Genomic DNA, 22,215 nt, shown 5'->3' on the forward strand with positions numbered 1-22,215 from the left:
AGATGACCCCTTCTGAAGCTTTGTATTGGCGTAGATGTAGATCTCTTGTTGGCTGGTTTGTTATAGTGAAGCAGCTTTAATAGGTCAAGATTCAGTCCTTTATGCTATGGAGAAAGTGCAACTCATTAGAGATAGACTTAAAGACAGCCCAAAGTCATCAAAAATCTTATGCAGATGTGAGAAGAAGGGAACTAGAGTTCTAAGTTGATGATTGGATTTTCCTGAAAGTGTCACCTATGAAAGGGGTGATGAGATTTCGCAAGAAAGAGAAGGTAATTCCTAGATATGTAGGCCCTTACAAGATTTTTAAAAGGGTTGGGAAGGTGGCATATGAGTTAGATTTGCCAGCACAATTAGCAGCAGTGCATCCGGTCTTCCACATCTCACTCTTGAAGAAGTGTGTGGGTGATCTAGCCTTTGTAATTCCATTAGAGAGTATGGCGGTGAAAGACAGTCTTTCTTATGAGGATGTACATGTTGAGATTCTTGACCGTCAGGTTAGAAGGTTGAGAAACAAAGAAGTCGCTTCAGTCAAGGTTTTGTAGAGGAGTCAGTCCGTAGAAGCAGCTACTTTGGTGGAAGAAGCAGCAATGAAAGCCAAGTATCCTCACCTCTTTACTTCTGATTCCACTCCAGCTTGAGGTAATAGTTCCTCTTTAGTTTTCCAGTCATTCATGCGTGAATTCAGTCTTACAATCATGTTCCCTCAGTTTGTACTTGAATTTTCAGTGTATTTGCATGTTCTCAGAACTCAGTTCAGTCAAAAACTCAGTTCACAGTATTTAGTAGTAGGGATTGTAGCTCTCTCCCTCTATTTTAGCTAGTTTACTGTTCATTCGAGCACGATCGATCCCAAGGGGGAGATAATGTAACACCCCGTATCCAAAATAGAACAAAAATCAACTTTTCAAAAAATATGCAGGTGCAGTCGACGGTTTCCATCAAAGAACTGTAATCTGACTAATGGTCCGTCCTGCACATTCGTCGATGGAGTCAGAAACCCCCAAAATCTCGGCCAAGGAAAATTTGACTAAGTGTCAAACGATGGACGGACGTACGGTCCGTAGGTCATACTACGGTCAGTAGTCTGTGTCCGTCGATCGACACCCCATTCACTCACTTCCTAACAGGAACCACGATTGACCAGCACGATCTGTAGATGGACCTACGGACCAGAACCACGATTGACCAGCACGATCTGTAGATGGACCTACGGACCAGAGGTCTGATCGTAGGTTGAAATTAACAGCCAGTTAGGGGGAAATACAGTTGGGTCAACTTCAATTTATCATAAATTATAGCACAAATTGAATTAGGTGTCCCATGACATACCCACATATAGATAATTGAATTAGTTTTGCATAGCCACAGAGCTTGCTAAAATCAGATCTCCAAGTAAAATGTTATGCCCGTTTTAGTAAAGACTTGTCGAACAAGCAAAATCTACAGACCCAAACGACGGACTGTCAATAGAACGACGGACCGTCAGTCCAGGTCGTCATTTTGTCTGACAACAACTAACTCAGGGGTATTTTGGTGTTTTCTCATTTTGTTTAAACCTTAAGATACGTTGTTTTGATCCTAAATCATCAGATTTTAGTCAGTTTAAGCCTAGAAACATAATTAAAATTTACCTAAGTCAAATCATTAATCAAAACATAGTAAATTATAACCAAGAAAGGAGAAAAAGTTCAAGAATCCTAGTTCAAGAATGCAGCAAGCTTCCAACAGTTTCAGCCTTTAAATCTAAGTGTTTCTCCATGAATTTCATCATCAGGTATGTGGGATTTCACTAGTGGGTTCCTTTCACCCATTGGGTCCCTAGTTTTCAGTCAGTTTCTTGATTCCCATATTATGATTAGACCTAGGGTTTCTAGAACTTCAACAGAACTTTATGAATTTATTAGTTATATGTTTCAAATCAGATTATCATGTTATTATTTAGTTTATTACATGAATTTCAGAACCCTAGCTATGTGTTTCTTTAGTTCTTGAATTACACATGCTAGGTCAGATATTTCAGTTACTTCAGATATACATGCCTCAGTTATAAACGTACAATTACCATATTAATTGTTGCATTCTCAGTTTGCAGGAATAGCACGCAAAAGACAGCCTGGAAAGACGCATAAAACTTTTTTCTTTTCCTTTCCCTCCCTCGCTTACAGTTACTTCCAATTCCAACCAATTTCTATTTAATGCACTCATAAGAACCCGACAATCCCCCGTATGGAGCCACCGTCGTTTCGTCTGGCATGTACTCTCAGGACCTCCGAGTACGACAAAGTGAAAGGAGACCAGACTCACCTCCCCTACTTTGTCAATCACAACCGTCTCGTCTTCAGTTTTGAGTTATTCAGTATTTACATAAATTCATAATTACTTAATTACATAATTCATTGGGAGTAGCATAATACCCGAGTTGGACTAGGGTTCAGCGTACCCAATTAATCTCAGAACTACTAGCTAAGTAGGTTATAAATCCCCTCTGTGGGCAATTAGTTTAGTGATCACGCCAGCATGCCTATATACCTCTGGCAGGGTATATTAGGTCTTCTCGATGGGACGTACACATCAGACTCCACATTTAGCTCATATGGTTTTATTATTAGTTAATAGTAGCTCCCACAGTTCAGTCAGACTATCTTGTATTGACCATTTATCAGTATACTCAGTATTCAGTTTCACCATGTTATAAATTGGTCATTACATTCAGTTAGCTCAGATATTTAGTATATCCTGTTCATATTATTATTATACTTGCTTTTGTGCTTGTTCAGTTATGTTTTATTTCAGCCTTATTCTATTCTACATGCTCACTACCTTTCAAGTATTGAAGCATATGTGTGCTACATCTTCTTGTGATATAGGTTCAGGTTCTCAGCATCCAGATCACGCATAGATCAATTTCTGATCTCCAATTCAGTAGATTCAGTGGAGAGTCCTCATTCTCCGAGGACAATAGTGATGAGTTTATTTTAGTCTTTTAGTTTCAGTTTTTGCTAGACTTAGCTAGGGCTTGTCCCAGTATTTCTAGTCATTTAGAGGCTTACTTCAGACATAGTTAGTTTCAGCGTAGTATTGAGTTAATAAATTATTTGTATCAAATTTATCAATATTTCATTTATCTCTGTTATAGTATATGGGTATTCCCCATCTTTTCAGTTTAAGTTATGATTTAGCTTCCACATTCAGTTTATTATCTTTAGTATGTTCATGATTATGCCAGCAGGGTTAGCAAGGGATCAATTGTGGTCCTAGGTTTCACTTCTGCGTCTCGGGGGTAGCTCGGGTGTGACAATAAAAGACATCTAGTACTTGGTCGAGTTCAAAATCTCCCTACTACCTAAGTTTTTTTACCTTTGCTCACGTAAGGAACATCTTTAAATAATGATATCTATCATCATATAATGATTTAGGGGCACCATAACCTATCAACTTAAAGTACTATAAGTCTTCTTCCCAATGCCACTAAGTTTTCTTCATTTAGAATTTCAAGTAAAAAGTTATAAACATTTTAATTTAGATTACTACAACAGCGAGTTTTCAGAGTCAATGACCTACGAATCTCTTCTACGGGTCGTAGATTAATATACGAATCGTATTTTTCACTCATGTAAAAAAAATCTAAAAGTCATTTTTGGGCCAGATCCTACGAACCTAGTTACAGGTCGTAGAAGCATACATGGGTCATAGTAGTGTTTTAAAAGGCATAATACATATATTGGATCCTAAACCTCGCTTCAGATTTTAACTTTGACCTCCAACTTTCATACTGCACAAATAGGCACTTTAATTTTCCAACTTTTAACTAAATAAACCCATGAGTCCTACATGGAAAAAAATACACGTAAGACATCAAGTAGGACAAAAAATGACATGTAGGACATTTGTGTCTATTAGTTCAACTTTATACAAGTTTAAGTGTTTACTTGTGCACACCCAAAGTTGAAGGGCATAAATGTGATTCGAAGACAAGTTAAAGGGCATATTTATGTATTATGTCCTTTTAAAAGGTGGGGGCATGAGAAAAGAAATTTTACATAGTATAGGGCAAGGTGTAAGCCTCGAGACGTGGGGCGTAAGCCCTACGAATCTTTAAATGTTTAATTTACAATATAGTATAATAATATAATAACACAAAATTATAAAAATACATCAATAATTTGAGATAATTACAAAACATAATTAAGGAAACTTAGAAAATAATACTTCTAACATGATTATACTAGTATAAATAATATAATATCTTAATTTTCTAATAATAAAAAATTGACAAAATGATCTGATGGACCCATATACTTGTATAAGTTTGTATTATGAACCCTTTTGCTTAACCTTTAATCCACTAAACTCTTAAAGTCATTGAAATACAATATATCAAACCCCTCAGACCATTAATAATTCTTATGTGGTATTAAGATAGATGAGTTGGCAAAAGAGTGTAAACACACACATGTAAAGGAAAGTGAATAATATATTTTAATTTAAAAATATAAAATAATAATTTTTTTTAAAAAAAACTCATCTTCTTCCCCTCCCCTCCCCTCCCCTCCCCTCACCTTCTTCAGTCATCCCCCACCACCATTCCTGCCCCCAACTTTTTTTTTCTAGAAATGTGAAATTAATTCTTTGAATATTAACAAAATATAAAGCTTAAGAACATGACCGAAAACATGGTTATAGAGAATTAAAATTCACAGCAGCCGAAACTCAATGTAAATTAAAACCTACAGTTACTACCATTACAACCACCAAACTCTACAATCTAGCTGCCAAATCCATGGAGGGTCCTTTCCAGTCTCTTGAGGGCATAGACAACACCCATCGCAGTAACCGACATTTTCAGCCCCGCCACAACCTTCCTTTCTAGGCCACATGCCACCCTAATCTCCCTTTTCAGCCAACTCCCACCTCCATATCCATACTAACCCCACCCCCACCTCTTTTTAGCCATCCCTAACCTCCTTTCAGGGTGTACCTCACCCATCTTTTTCTCAACTTCCTTTTTCACTTACCCCCATCTTAGTAATAGATCCAATTTTTTTTCATTTTAGTTTCACCAAATATCACTATTAAAGAATAAAATTTCAAGTACAAAAATTCTAATTTAAAATTCAAAATTTTCTTTTCAAGACTTCTATTTTATATAATGCTTTTTTTCTTATGAAGACAAGTTTAAGTTGAAGTCAGACTAACGCCTCATCACTTAATGGAGGTCTGAGTCTTAATCATTCATAGTTATCCCATTAAGTATGTTTGATTTTTAGGTTTGAATTTGAATTATTCAGATTCAACCCATTAAGTTCATTTGTTTTATTTATTAAAAAATTACTTAATGGGTCTGAAGATGTTTGAATGAATCAGATATGTAAAAGACTCTTAATAACATTCAGAATCATTTGATAAGTTATCAAATAATAAAGGAAAAATTATCAAACTAGTCAAAATCCCTAACTTAATTAGTAAAAACATCTACACTTTAAAATAATTATTGAAAATATAAAAATGACAATATTTTAGAAAATAAATGTGTATTCAAATTTTATTTCTCAAAACTCCAACTTTGAATCAAATTCTACCTCCATTACTCATTTACACTTCTTCCTATGCTTTAGTACCATTAAATTTATTGTTCATCTTTCATTTTTCAATTTTTTTTCTTTTTCATCAACTTTCAGTTTTCAGCATTCCCATCATTCACTTTTCTTGTTTTTTTTCTTTCATCAAATTTTCACCATTATTCTCTTCATTGTTGAAGAAGAACTTATTATTCAAGTTCGTAACAATTTGTTCAGATCTATCAATTAATCAAGAAATCTCTCAATTGATAAAGGTATTTTTGAATTCATCATTTATTTTGCGATATTTATTTTGAATTCATTATGATGAATTTTTGAATTGTATGTATTGAGGATTTTTCGTCAATTTTTTATATTTTTATGTGAGCTTGTTAACTTACTCATCAAATATTTATGTATTTTAGATTTTTAGTAATTAAAATAATTTTTGTCGAATTTTTTTATGATTTATTTTTATATTTCAAATTAATAGAATCCACATTAGCATTTAGGTATTGAGTTGTTTCGCAAAAGTATTTGTAAGTATTTTGAATGTTCTGTAGTTTGTAGTCAAATTTATGTTTACAAAGTGATAATCTAAATACAAATCTGTAATTTGATTATTTAAAATTGTGAATGAATACGAAATAAAAAATAAACTAGTTGGTATAAAACATATAATGAGCAAAATAAAATACAAAATATTTGACTGATGCGATTAGGATGAATACACATATAATGAATACATAAACTGTATTTTGGCTATTTATAGTTGAGAATGAATACGAAATCAAAATATAAATACAAAACTTTATGATATACATTAGAATGAATACGAAATCTTATCTACACAAATTATATGATATACATTAGGACAAATACGAAATCAAATCTAAGTATAAACTATTTGGTGTACAAAGTGATATTGAAAATAAAAAAAATAAAATACATATGTAAGATGGATGAATACCTATCTCATCAATACATGAGTATTGTATTCTGAATACTGAAAAATTTCTTAAAAGAAGATACATAAACTTCATAACCTTAACATGATAACCAAATAATTTCGTAAAATTTCAGACTTTTTTAAAGATAAATTATAATTTCATAACATCCAAATATGCCTTAGTAAAATAAACTGCATATTGAATTTTTTTAACAATGGTGATAGGCGTGTTTTTTAGAACATGGTGAAAGAAGAAGAAAGATGAAAGTTGGTGTATCTTGATAAATACCCAATTAGTTCTTTGTTTTGGAATTTTTGTAACATATAAAAATTTTAAATGATTGTTTCTTTTAAATATTTTTCTCTCCCCTTAATTTCTCCTTTCTGTTTTTTAACAATTGTTTAATTTTTTTGACATTTTTACTAAATATTAAAAGTATTGACAATTAGTCCTATTAAATGTCAAAATATTGACATTTTTTGAAAATTTCCTCAATAATAAATCATAATTCTCTGCTTTGAATGTGTATTTTTATCTCAAAACTAAACACTCTCTTTTTTCTCAATCAAACACCATTTTTTCCCAACTGATTAGTTTTCATAAATTCTTTCAAGTATTTCTTTTATATTAATAATTTTCTTGTACTGATGTGTGTTAAGAACGCTGGTTGCAATAATGTTTTTGGTGTATTGTTGTTTATCAAGATTTTTTAATGAAAAAATAGTATTCCAAATCATGATTATTAAAATTTTAAAAAAAATCATCAGAATTTATATATTTTGCTGGAATGAAAAATTTATAGTATTTAACTAATATAATATTTAATTTCACTTCTACATTTAGATATTGAAAATAAACAACATTAATTATTTAGTGTTTAGATTTAGAGACCACATCTTAATATTCAAATGTGTATTCAGATCAAAACACTCAAATCTTAATGCAAATCTTAATATTCATATGTGTATTCAGATATAGACCTCTTAATCTTAGTGTAAACAAACGAGTCCTAAGAAGGTGGAGGTGATAGTGGTGGTAGGTTGGGAAAGGTGGATGGAAGTCGGAGGAAGTTGAGAGAAATAAGAACTATTTTTTAAAAAATTATTATATTTTATTTAATATTTTGATTAATAATTAAAATAGTTTATAAAGATGATAATGATGTGTTTATTAATTTATGTGACATGGATTTGACATGTCATCTATTTGAGGGATAGTGAACTACACACATAATAGGAGGGGCTTTAAAATGATCTTTTGATTAAGTTTAAGGGCTTTAATATATATATAGTGTTAAGTAAAAGGATCCACAATACAAACACGCAAAAATATAGGGATTCATTAGATCATTTCACCTAAAAAAGCAATTATTTCCAAAAATATTTTTTAATTATACTATACAATTCACCCCCCCCCCCCCCCCCTCCCAAAGAAAATAATAAATAAAACTTACTAAAATCATAATAAAAATCACTCTATCATGAATAAAAATAAAATTAGTTTCAAATATCTAAATAAAATGTAATAATTTTGAGACATATGACAAAATTATGAAGACCAATGATAAATGAAAAAGTAAAACTTTGCTACGTATTTTTAAAAAATATTACGTACTAAATAAGGTACTTGCATAGCGTTACAAAAATAGTAAAGAAACGATACTAAAACTTGTTATTTTGAGTTACTCATAATATTCTTATATCTAATTTAAAAAAATTATTATCATTCAATTATTCAAAAATTACGAGGGCTAACAATGTTAACTAAAGATTTAAACATATAATTTTTGTAAGATCTATTAAGTAAGCCCCGAGTGTTGGACGTTGGACGTGCTTAGAGCGTAAATCGGGTGCTTAGTACGCAATTCTTACATAACTAAGTCCCACAATTGAGTTTCGAGCGTTTTTCTAGAGCTCTGCCTTAGGGCGAGTCCCAACAAAGTTTTTTAAAAGACTTGATCATAATTTGGATCCGTATAATGAAGTTTTGAATTCTATTTTTTGGGCCTAATTTCCACGTATCTGATTACGGAGCATAGAAGCATCTACAGGTCATACTTTGGAGTCATATAATGAACTTCAGAAACTCAAAATTTTATCCTGACTTCCACGGATGAGATTTACAATCGTAAATCAAACCATGGATCATAAATGGCTTCGTGGAAGGAATTCAATTATTTTTTAGGGCCTATTTTATTTTCCCACTTTTTAAAGTCTAAGCCACAACCTTACACATATCCTAAAAGGGTTTTCATGCTCAAGACCACATTAAGCAACGCAGAAGCTAGATTTACAAATTTCTTCAATAACTTTATTCTTTTATGTATGTAAGACTATTCATAGTATGGACTAAGTTCGTCCTCACGTCCTACATCAAAATTCAGTTAGTAAAAAGATAAATCTAGGATTCTACCCAAAGTCCCATGAAATTCTGAAATTTGGTTTGTGTTCTTATTTCGAGTTTTAATTTCTTAATTATAAGATTGATACTTTATTCATTGAGATCCTTCAGTTGTTTTTCATAACTATATTATCGCATGAACCTTAGTTATTGAGATTTTGTTGAAAGGTTTTGTGCAAGTATTTTCATACATTGATTTCATAAATTAAAGTGAATTTAAGTATATTCTTGACAGTATTTGAGAAATTAATTTGAGTTCAAGTATAATGGTTTCAAATGTATTATTTCTTGACCATATCAGATACGATTTGATATGATTTCAAATATCATATATGATTCTAAATCATATACGAATATCATATATTATTTGATATGATTCCAAATCATATCTCATATGATTCCAAATATCTGATATCATTCTAAATCACATCTGATTTGAATTGATATGAGACTATGCTAGAATTAGGATTGTACCTTGTATATAAATAGTGGATAGTTTATCAATTGTAAAGATAAGAAATACAGAATAGATTCAAACTCTTTTTGGTCTGATTTCTCTATGTTATCATGATATCAAGAGCCTAAATTTTTTTCCAGAAACTACTTTAATTTTCTCCTTACTGTTGTTTGATTTCTATCATCGAATATCTCTTGTTTTTCTAATGGAGTCATATTCTTACGATATTTTTTCTACCAAATTTGATGGAAAAAATTATCCGATGTGGGAATTTCATTTTTGAATCTTTGTTCAAGGTAAAAGCATGTTTGGAATCTTGGATGGATTAACAACTGAGCCTAATAAAGACAACGAAAAATAAGTTTGGCACGCTAACACTGCTCGTGTAATTTTGTGGATCCTCAATTCCGTACATGTAGATGTTGCACTCAGTCTGCGTCCGTTCAACTTGACAGCACAGATGTGGAAGAATCTCAAAAAGGTATATTCTCATTGCAATCATGCTCTGAATTTTGAGTTGGAACATATTCGTTCGGAATACAAACAGGGAGGTAAAGACATTCGAAGTTATTATTCAGGACTTATGCCAATCTGGTCAGAACAAGACCAAAGTTTTGGAGGAAATGTTTCTTCCACATGTTTCAAGGAAGTTATGTTGGAGAGGAAGAAGACTCGAGTTGTCTGAATTCTCATGAAATTGAGACATAATTTTGAGCCTATTAGAGCTAACATTCTTAATAGAGAGGCTCTTTCAGACATTGATGTAGTGTTTGGAGAACTGAGGAGACTCGCATCAATACTCTAGCATCCATGGATTCGTCCTACACAATGACTATGTATACATAAAAATGTACTCATAAGTCATATACTCAGAGCTCAGTTCAAAAGTCTGGACCACAATACTTTCAATGCAAAGAGTATGTCCATATTGTGTCACATTGCAAGAAAGAAACATATGCAATTATTGTAAGAAGCTGGACATATAATTCTGGAGTGCAATCGATGCCCAAACACGCGTCAAACCAAGCACAAAGCTTATCAAGCATCTGGAGCTTATGTGAGTAAAGCATAGATCACTCTATTTTTTTGGATCTGAATGCACTTCAAAATATGATACAAAATTCAGTTGCAACTGCTCTCCCCGGGGCTATTTTTAGTGCTCTCGATGTCGCCTATCCTAGTAAGAATTTAAATATGAATTCAAAATTTTGGCGTATAAATTCGGCTGCGTCTAACCATATAACAGATATCCATAATTTACACTCTTTATCAACTCCATCAGAAAATCATCTTATTTTCACAGTCAATGGTGATACATTACCTTCCCCTAAGATCGGAAAATAATCTTGCTTCACTAATGTACTTTTTGTCCCTAAACTGATTGTTAATCTTATTTCGGTTGGAAAGTTAGTGGAACAAAATTGTCTTGTTATTTTCTCACGTCTTGGTTATGTTGTTCAAAATCTGGAGACAGGGAAGGTGATCACCAAGGGTCATAAAGTTGGGATAATGTTCCAGTTGTCCATGTCTAAAACACCTCACCATGCTTGTTATTCGTCTGCCACTAAAGGAGACATCACTAACTTAAATAAATCGTGGTACTTGTGGCATCATCTTCTGGGACATCCACATGCTCAAAAACTTTCTTCCATGTTACAATATTGTCTTTATTTGAATAAGAAATCATGGGTTTTATCATCAAAATTGCCTTGTGAAAATTGTGCTAAATCCAAAAGCCATAAACAATCTTTTTCTTGTAGTACTACTTCACATGACTCTACTTTTGATTTGATTCACAGGTGATATATGGGGTCCTGCACCAATTTTATCTATATTGGGTGTTTTACTTAAAAAAATAAAAATACTACTGTTTATTGGTTTAAATGAGAAAAAATTGACTAGGTTTCGAAAAATCAATTAATCTTATTGTTTAAGAAAAATCGACCTTCAAAATCAGAGTCGCCACTTGATTTTTGATAAAATCAAGAAAAACTTCAAAAGATTTAAAAACAGATTAAAAATCAATTGAAGAGGGTTCGAAGTTCAATGTACATCTCGAGAAGATGTTAGACCCTCGGGATGCCCGCTAACTTGCGGTTGACCGGCGATTTGACTAAATGACTTTTAAAATAAAATTTTTAACTAAGTAAAGAGAAAATTCATTTTGATATTTTTTATTTCATTCTTTTTACTTTTTTTTTCCTAAAGGGAAATGTTTAGAGAGAATTAATTTAAGGAAAACTAAATGGTGATAAAAGTGAATAAAATAGTAAAATTTAAAATAATGAAAAATGGCTACTCTTTAGGAGATTATTAAAATTCTACCAAAACACTAATTAATTCAAACAAATAATAAATAAAGAGAGAAAAATATTTGAACTTGGGCTTGATTGCCCAAATCCATCCAATTGGGCTTTGGCCCACCTGTCCTAATCTATTTACTTAGATTTGGGCCCTTTTTAAAAAAAAAATGCAAAAACAAATGGTCATTGGGCCTGTTGATAAAAGGGGACTGAAGGGCCTTAGCCCAATTTCCTGAAAAAGGAGACATAAAGTAAACAAACGATGTATACTGTTGTATACGATGTATATCAGCATCCATTTTGAACCTTTTGAGCCCTGCATTTATTTATATACGTATTTTCAGCTATTTCCCCTGTATTTCGCATATCGTCTCTGCATATTTGTACCTGTATCATTTTTTAAACCTGTTTAACAATTATATATCGTCGCCCGATAATGTATACTAATGTATACGGGCTGCACCCTGCGTCCGTATTAATTGCCTAATCCCGAATTTTAGTTAAAACAAGCGTCCGTGTACGTTCCCCTGCCAATCATATTTTTTGAGCATATATATAGTATATCATCCCTGTATATCTGTGTATACAGGCTATATATAAGCCTGTTTTTCAACTTTCGGAAGTTGAAAACTCCTTTCCAGAAACGTAATTTTCCTGTCTCTCCAAAAACCATTCCTTTCTTCTTTTTTTTTCTTCTTTTTCTTCTCTTTTTTTTTCTCCCTCTTTTCTTCTTTTCTCTCAACCCACCCCCTAACAATAAAGAAAATGGGGATTATTTATAAGCCAAATTATAGCCAAAAGAGGGGGAAATTTGTTTAAAATTTGAATTTTGAATTTTGAATTTTAAAAGGGGTAAGGTTGGAGGGAAAGGGAAAAAGGGAATTGGGTTGGGAATTAATTAAAACGGAATGGGCTATGTAATTGGGCCTGGGTGTCTGAAAATAAAGTGGGCCTGGAAGGGAATGAGGTGGGCTGGAAATTTATTAGGCTTGGGGTTTGGGAGAAGTGTTGGGTTGCTGAAGTGGGCTGGGAGAAGAAGAAATACAAATGGGCCTGGAAATTAAAGGGAGTGTGTAAGTGGCCCAAAACTAAGATCTTTTGGTGGATTTAAAGAATGGGTTAAATTTGATAAATAGCCAAATTGAGTTAAGATAATAAATTCGGCTAAACCTTAAATAAAACGAATTTGTATTAATTAATCAACGAGCTTCTTTAATTTAGTAATATAATTATTTAAATTGTAAAATAGTGGTTCAAAATATAACCATAATTTAAACTATATTAGCTAAATAGAATACTTACTAAAATTAAAATATTTTTGAGTTGGTTTTTTGAATAATCATAAAATATACTAATTATATACATAATTATGTAAAATATATGTATTATTCAAAAGTTATAAGAAATGACAAAACTATTCAAAATGACACAAACTTTATTTTTTTTTCTTAAAAATTTATAAAACTAATTATTTTAAATTGCTTGGAAAATTTAAGAAGCTCATGAATTAATTTCTATCGGAGATGGTCAAAATTGGGTGTCAACAGCTGTCCCTCATTTTACTTGGATTGATGCCAGCAATTCGAGGAAAATAATATTGACCAAGCCAATTTTGACCAACCTCATTCATCTTTAAGGGAAGGATTTGGCAAAGGGTTGAGGAATTATGGCCGAACCCTTGAAACGGGTTTCCTACATATCTCAGGCTATATGAGAATTCAGGCCACTTGTAGTTTGATATGTTTGATTTAACGCACGATTTTTAAAAAATTCAAAAACCACCTCGATACCGAATTATGAAGGTATCGAAATGCTCGAGAATAAAATTGGAGAGCGAATGTTGGAATACAGCCGAGTATTCAACATTGAATTCGCCTACATATCCTTAAACCTTCAGGAATCAGGCTGTGTGTAGTTCGACTCGATCGGTTGAAAAGGAAATCTATTATGCTAGATAACCTTCGGTTTCAGACAAGTGACAAATTAAACGAGTATGAAAAAGAGGCTTGTAACCTCTTAGCCATGAATGTGGTTGAGAACCTTACACAGACATAATTTCCAAAGCTCTAGGCGTGTCGTCACTCAGATTGGAAACTTGCTTCCGATAAATCGAAACTTCCGGATGCGAGACTGAAACTGACAGAACTAAAGAAAAACCCGCATGCTTCGAGAGGGTGGTTCGATTGTGGTGGAAGTCGCTCCTCTGCTCGCGTACTAAGAGTTTGACACTCCTCTTTGGACTGTGTCCCAGTTCACTGCTAAGAAAAAGTTCCACGTTGCGCTGCATCCCTTTTGATGTCCGCACCTGTGGTTTTTGGAGAATTCATTCTTTTGGATGCTCTCGACAAAGACTGAGATAAAACTCGTCAGCTTAAAAAATGCAATTAGGATGGGAGACAGTGTCTTTTTACCATGTCGACACTTCATTGTTCTCCTCAATATTCAACGTCGACTCGATCGGTCTGACGTCCAGCGAATAAGGCTGATGCCCTGTGTTTTGCGATATAATCTTCAATTTACTCTTCATTTGATGCCAAAATAAATAAATAGACGCTGATGCGATGTTGATGCTTCTTTTGTCGTCATCTTCGATGCTCTTCTTGATGTTTATTTTTCTTTTCTTTTCTTCTTTTTTTTTCAAAAATAAAGGATGCAGTTGAGGCCGATGGATAAATATTGCTCTTGGGATACACGATTTCCCTTTCTTTATCCATGTATGTCCTCTTGCGGGGCATGAATATCTTCCTGCGATACAAAAATTCCTGCGAGGTATGAAATCCTCTCACAATGCATAATTTTTCAGCGAGGCATGAAATTTTCTCGCGATGCATTAACTCCAGCGAGGTATAAAGCCTTCTCGTGATATATAAATTTGACGAGGCATGAAATCTTCTCGTCGTGCATAAATTCAAGCGAGGTATAAAGTCTTCTCGCGATGTATAAATTTGACGAGGCATGAAGTCTTCTCGTCGAGCAAAATTCCAGCGAGGTATAAAGTCCTCTCGCGATGTATAAATTTGACGAGGCATGAAATCTTCTCGTCGTGCATAAATTCAAGCGAGGTATAAAGTCTTCTCGCGATGTGCAAATTTGACGAGGCATGAAATCTTCTCGTCATGCATAAATTTAAGCTAGATATAAAGTCTTCTCGCGATGTATAAATTTGAGGAGGCATGAAATCTTCTCGTCGTGCATAAATTCAAGCGAGGTATAAAGTCTTCTCGCGATGTGCAAATTTTGACAAGGCATGACTTCTTCTCGTCGTGCATAATTGTTGATTCGCAATGCATGATTTTTGCAATGCATGACTTTTCCGCGATGCATGATTTTCGCAATGCATGACTTTTCCGCAATGCATGATTTTCGTGATGCATGATTTTCGCGATGCCTGTTTTTCCGCAATACATGATTCCCGCGATGCATGATTTCCCGCAATGCATGATTTTCGCGATGCATGATTTTTGCGCAATGCATGATTTCCGCAATGCATGATTTTCGCGATTCATGATTTTCGCAATGCATGATTTTTGCAATGCATGTTTTTACGCAATGCATGATTTCTGCGATGCATGATTTTCCGCAATGCATGATTTTCGCGATGCATGTTCTTCCGCAATGCATGAATTTTGTGATGCATGATTTTCCGCAATGCATGATTTTACGCGATGCATAATTTTCCGCAATGCATGATTTTTGCGATGCATGATTTCCGCAATGCATGATTTTCGCGATGCATGATTTTCGCGATGCATGATTTTTTGCAATGCATGGTTTTTGCGATGCATGATTTTCACAATGCATGATTTTCGCGATGCATGATTTTCGTGATGCGTGATTTTTTGCAATGCATGATTTTTAACGAGGCCTGGATGGCTCGATAATGTTCCAACTGTAACGATGTGGATGGCTCGATAATGTTCCAACTATAACGAGGTGGACGGCTCGATAATGTTCCAACTGTAACGAGGTGGACGGCTCGATAATGTTCCAACTGTAACGAGGTGGATGGCTCGATAATGTTCCAACTGTAACGAGGTGGACGGCTCGATAACGTTCCAACTGTAACGAGGTGGATGGCTCGATAATGTTCCACTGTAACGAGGTGGATGTCTCGATAATACTCCAACTGTAACGAGGTGGATGGCTCGATAATGTTCCAACTGTAACGAGGTGGATGGCTCGATAATGTTCCACTGTAACGAGGTGGATGTCTCGATAATGTTCCACTGTAACGAGGTGGATGTCTCGATAATGTTCCACTGTAACGAGGTGGATGTCTCGATAATGTTCCACTGTAACGAGGTGGATGTCTCGATAATGTTCCTGCAAGATAAAAAGAAACTTGTTTAGAAATCACTTGAGGCAATATAAAGAAATAGAGATAAAATAAGGTGGAAGATTTTCTAGGTTTTGTTGAGGAGTCCACGATGGGTGCAAGTGACGCCTTTTGTCATTCTTGACAGCTTTATATAGCCATTTTTGTGACTTCAATGTTCCTGCATCCAAAGAAAAATTCTTAGTTTGAAAGACTGATTTGTGTTGGTTTTGTCTCCATGCTCCTTCTTGCAGTTGACTTGCACGCTCGCCCGTCTTTATATGACATATTTGATGGTATTTTTTGAAGACCCTCCTCAAAAAATTTGTCCCGGTCTAAAATATATAAGAACTCTCATAACTTGCTCTGTTAACTCTGAGGTTGCTCATTCTGAAATATTGAGGCCCCTCCTCAACATTTTGTCCCAGTTTACCTCAATAAGTAACAAATGACATTTGTGGAATTTTTGAGATCATCTCAAAAATTTTGTCCCATTTGCAAGCTAGATTGTCGTAATTTTTGAGATCCACCTAAGGCTAATCTTCGTAGAATTTTGGTCTTCTGTTTTGACTTTGTTAAAGAAGTCCAACTTCCAATGAATTTTGAGATCCTCTCAAAATTCTGTCCCAGTTTCCATTATGAAGAGAAATGGAAATCTTGCTGGGTATTATGACCGAGCTGTTGTGGCGCCTACGTATCCCGTTGGAGCAGGAATCAGGTCAAACGTAGTTCCCCTCTCAAGGATTAACCAAAATAGGAAGTTTTGATAATGAAACGACCGAGGCCGACATAGGCCGCCTACATATCTCATTCTTGAGAATTCAGGTCGAACGTAGTTCCAACACAAGGAATAATCAAGGGGAATAAATGGGGTGACCGAAGCCGACATAGGCCGCCTACGTATCTCGTTCTCGAGAATTCAGGTCAGACGTAGTTCGTTACACAAAGGAATAATCAAGGGGAATAAATGGGTTGACCGAAGCCGACATAGGCCGCCTACGTATCTCGTTCTCAAGAATTCAGGTCAGACGTAGTTCGTTAGAAATGTGCGATACATTTTCAAAGGGAAGGTAACAAAACTTCATATGCAAAATTTGGCCAATGTTGGACATTCTTTTTCTCGACCTTTGATGATGAATATCTTCAAACGGCTCAATTCAGAAATGTCTTGTACTCACTCTTGAGTATCCAATATGTCGTCCATTCAGGTGGTTTCCTCAATATTGATCAAGTTGTTGTTGATCATGTTTTGTATCTTGTGCTTCAGAGTCGAACAATTCTCTGTGTCATGTCCAACGGCTCCTTGTATTCTTTGCATTTCGACCCTCATTTTGGCAATCTGTTGCATCAACTGCATAATTAGTTCATTTTTATCAGCGCAGCGGGTTGAGCCACGACAACATCATTCATGTCAATCTCATCATTGTTATCCCCCATCGATGTCTTTTCTTTTTGCAAATTTGATTGGGGAAGGAATCTTTGGAGCCTTTAACCTTGTGAAATACGGACGATCAACCAACTTATCAACACAAATCAGTTTTAAATACCTGAAAAATGAAAAAAACTCAAAAGACCAATATGTTAGTGCCTGGATGTGATAAATAATACAAGATATCACATAAAGGTGTAAACACATAAAAGTTGCTTTATTCGGAGATAAGCTGGCTCACGAATAGGGAGAGACCAATATATATAAAAAAATGTTTAAATAGACAGGAATTTGTCTACTTGACTCTGGGATTAGCGAATAAAAATGTCGACTTGAGTCGAAACAAAGTTGACGGTATCTTTCATTACCGTACTTTGATTTTGATTGAGATGTAACTCTAATTTCATTGTAAGAGTCGGAAAAGATAAAATTTCTCAAAATTATTTTGATTTGAAATGCTGAATCTTTTTCTGGTATGAGAGTAATACTAAAGAAAAATGAAGTTCGTTTTTTTTTTGGGGAAACTAAAGACTCGAAGAGTGTTTGGACGCACTTTTAATAGTGGTTTGATATTTGTGCTTACGGTTTCTAAAAGTATTTGAAGAAGAGTGAGCTAGAATATCTCCAGATAAAACAACATATTCACATAAGCAGTTGTAACACATATTGCGCGTTCTAAACAGATGTGTGACCCTTTTGTGCCAAGGGTGGGCCTAGCGATTTGAGGGATGTATACGTCATTTGAAACATTTCATTAATGATTCTCTCAAACAGCGTATACATCCTTCAAATTTAAACACATAAGTATGAACGCCCATTTAGGCCGTGGGCCGTTTCGGAACTCAAGGTGATCTTCTAATGGGCCCAACACGCCATGGGTATTGGGTCATCTTAGGCAAATGCGCTATTTTCGGGATTGAGTTTCGCTCTATCTTAGTTTGACTAAGAGTGAGTTGTATTTAAAGTGGAATGGGTAACCCAAGCGGACTACTTGGGCTGGGACAATTAACGATCATTAACTATCAAGTAGTCAACTACACTCGTCAGGGTGCCCCGAGAAAATCTTTGGTTAACGAACGACTGCGAACCCGCATAGTCGTCCTTTAGTGGAAATGAAATAATTGTCGTTTGACGGAAGTATGATATGTTATGCATGCAATAACAATATATGAAAGATTAAACAATTCCGCACAAACAATAAATAAAACAAATTAAGCAAGTAGTCAAACAATCAAATCTTGTGGTTAGAACTTTAACATCCCCAGCGGAGTCGCCATTTCTGTTTTACTTAAAAAATAAAAATACTACTGTTTATTGGTTTAAATGAGAAAAAATTGACTAGGTTTTGAAAAATCAATTAATCTTATTGTTTAAGAAAAACCGACCTTCAAAGTTGGAGTCGCCACTTGATTTTTGATAAAATCAAGAAAAACTTCAAAAGATTTAAAAACAGATTAAAAATCAATTGAAAAGGGTTCCAAGTTCAATGTACATCTCGAGAAGGTGTTAGGCCCTCGGGATGCCCGCTAACTTGCGGTTGACTGGCGATTTGACTAAATGACTTTTAAAATAAAATTTTTAACTAAGTAAAGAGAAAATTCATTTTGATATTTTTTATTTCATTCTTTTTACTTTTTTTTTTCCTAAAGGGAAATGTTTAGAGGGAATTAATTTAAGGAAAACTAAATAGTGATAAAAGTGAATAAAATAGTAAAATTTAAAATAATGAAAAATGGCTACTCTTTAGGAGATTATTAAAATTTTACCAAAACACTAATTAATTCAAACAAATAATAAATAAAGAGAAAAAAATATTTGAACTTGGGCTTGATTGCCCAAATCCATCCAATTGGGCTTTGGCCCACCTGTCCTAATCTATTTACTTAGATTTGGGCCCTTTTTTAAAAAAAAAACCTGCAAAAACAAATGGTCATTGGGCCTGTTGATAAAAGGGGACTGAAGGGCCTTAGCCCAATTCCCTGAAAAAGAAGACATAAAGTATACAAACGATGTATACTATTGTATACGGTGTATATCAGCATCCATTTTGGACCTTTTGAGGCCTGCATTTATTTATATACGCATTTTCAGCTATTTCCCCTGTATTTCGCATATCGTCTCTGCATATTTGTACCTGTATCATTTTTTAAACCTGTTTAACAATTATATATCGTCGCTCGATAATGTATACTAATGTATACGGGCTGTACCCTGCGTCCGTATTAATTGCCTAATCCCGAATTTTAGTTAAAACAAGCGTCCGTGTACGTTCCCTTGCCAATCATATTTTTTGAGAATATATATAGTATATCATCCCTGTATATCTGTGTATACAGTCTGTATATAAGACTGTTTGTCAACTTTCGGAAGTTGAAAACTCCTTTCCAGAAACGTAATTTTCCTTTCGTCAACTCAGATTTTGAGTTTGGGCCTCCTGTGGATTTTTGACCTGTATCACAATGTATATATTGTGTATAAACCAGATACACAGCTTCAAAACAAAAATCGCAGCCAAATGCCTGCAATCCGCTACTTCCAGCAGCTCTCCAATGGTTTTACTTTCGACCTATACCTCCTCTCAGGGGGTTGGATGACTCGGGAAAAGTGTTTTGAGGTTGGCTGACTCGGGAAAAGTGTTTTGAGCCTTTATGGCTCAACGAGGAATGCAAGAATGGAATCCAAAGTGGACTCGAATCGATGTCACACAAGAAAAAAAAACAAAAAAAAATAGTTAGCAAGGTGGAATGACAACATCTAAAAAAGAAGAAAGAAAAAAAAAATTCACCTTCTTCGGGGCAGCGAGCTAGAGACGAAACGAGCAAAGGGATGACCTTCCACTACACAACTTCGAATTCAAATGATAATCTGTTTTTAATTCAACTTCAATAGATATATAGGTGTGCTTAAACTATTGTAAAATCTTCCTATGAATAAACTCTTTCAATAATTCTTTTCTTTTCTATCACAAGATGTAAAAAAAAAATTCTCTCCAAAAACCATCCCTTTCTTCTTCTTCTTTTCTTCTTTTTCTTCTCTTTTTCTTTCTCCCTCTTTTCTTCTTTTCTCTCAACCCACCCCCTAACAATAAAGAAGATGGGGATTATTTATAAGCCAAATTATGGCCAAAAGAGGGGGAAATTTGTTTAAAATTTGAATTTTGAATTTTAAAAGGGGTAAGGTTGGAGGGAAAGGGAAAAAGGGAATTGGGTTGGGAATTAATTAAAACGAAATGGGCTATGTAATTGGGCCTGGGTGTCTGAAAATAAAGTGGGCCTGGAAGGGAATGAGGTGGGCTGGAAATTTATTAGGCTTGGGGTTTGGGAGAAGTGTTGGGTTGCTGAAGTGGGCTGGGAGAAGAAGAAATACAAATGGGCCTGGAAATTAAAGGGAGTGTGTAAGTGGCCCAAAACTAAGATCTTTTGGTGGATTTAAAGAATGGGTTATATTTGATAAATAGCCAAATTGAGTTAAGATAATAAATTCGGCTAAACCTTAAATAAAACGAATTTGTATTAATTAATCAACGAGCTTCTTTAATTTAGTAATATAATTATTTAAATTGTAAAATAGTGGTTCAAAATATAACCATAATTTAAACTATATTAGCTAAATAGAATACTTACTAAAATTAAAATATTTTTGAGTTGGTTTTTTGAATAATCATAAAATATACTAATTATATACATAATTATGTAAAATATATGTATTATTCAAAAGTTATAAGAAATGACAAAACTATTCAAAATGACACAAACTTTATTTTTTTTCTTAAAAATTTATAAAACTAATTATTTTAAATTGCTTGGAAAATTTAAGAAGCTCATGAATTAATTTCTATCGGAGATGGTCAAAATTGGGTGTCAACATTGGGGTATCGATATTATGTCTTGTCTATTAATTATGTTTCTCGATATACATGGGTATTCTTTTTTAAAAACAAAAGTGAAGTTCCTAAAATCATAAAATAATTTGTTACCTATGTTGAGACTCAGTTCAATAAACGAATCAAATTTTTTTGCTCTGATTCAGGTGGGGAATATATGAAGTAACAACTCATAGTTTTTTTCAAAGAGAGAGACATTACTCCACAACACTGTTGTCCATACACACCTGAGCAAAATGGAGTTGTAGAAAGGAAAAAATAGACATGTTTTGGAAATGACATTAGCTCTTCTTGATACATCAAATGTTAGTAAAATGTTTTGGGGACATCAAGTCATGACTGCTAGAAAAATGCAATAAAAGAGGAACTTTCAACTTTAGAAGAAAATCATACATGGGATTAGATATACAAACCGGCTAAAACCTCTGTTATTGGAAGCAAATGGATTTATTGTATGTAAATGAAGTCTTATGGGACATTGGAGAGGTAGACATATCGACTAGAAGCTCAAGGATATAAACAATAATATGGATTGGACTATGAGGAGACTTTTTCCCCTGTTGCAAACATGACGACAATTCATGTATTGCTTACTAAATCATCTATCAAACGGTGGAACTTCATCAAATGGATGTGAAAAATGCATTATTACATGGTGAACTACATGATGTTATATACATGAAGCCTCATTCATGATAAAACCCAGCTCAACCTGATATGGTTTGTCGTCTTCATAAATCTCTTTATGGTCTCAAGAAAGCACCACGTGCATGGTTTGAGAAGTCCGGTCTACCATTATAAATGTTGGATTTTCAAAATTTATTTTTGATTATTCATTATTCATTCGACATTCCAGTACTAGTATGGAAATTTTACTGTTATATGTGGATAATATGATTATAACCGGTAATGATGAG

General features: G+C 34.0%; 1 long non-coding RNA gene across 1 annotated transcript; it reads right to left on the reverse strand.

Moving 5' to 3' along the window:
* Positions 1-16,730: 16,730 nt before the first annotated feature.
* Positions 16,731-20,502, reverse strand: LOC112941068 (uncharacterized). The gene is made up of 2 exons (XR_003245985.2): positions 20,201-20,502; positions 16,731-17,533 (listed from the first exon to the last, which is right to left on the reverse strand). It is a non-coding gene; the product is annotated as an uncharacterized lncRNA (long non-coding RNA).
* Between the last annotated feature and the right edge of the window lie 1,713 nt (positions 20,503-22,215).

Source organism: Solanum lycopersicum, chromosome 1 (assembly GCF_036512215.1).
Source record: "Solanum lycopersicum chromosome 1, SLM_r2.1".
In the NCBI taxonomy this organism is placed as follows: Eukaryota; Viridiplantae; Streptophyta; class Magnoliopsida; order Solanales; family Solanaceae; genus Solanum; species Solanum lycopersicum.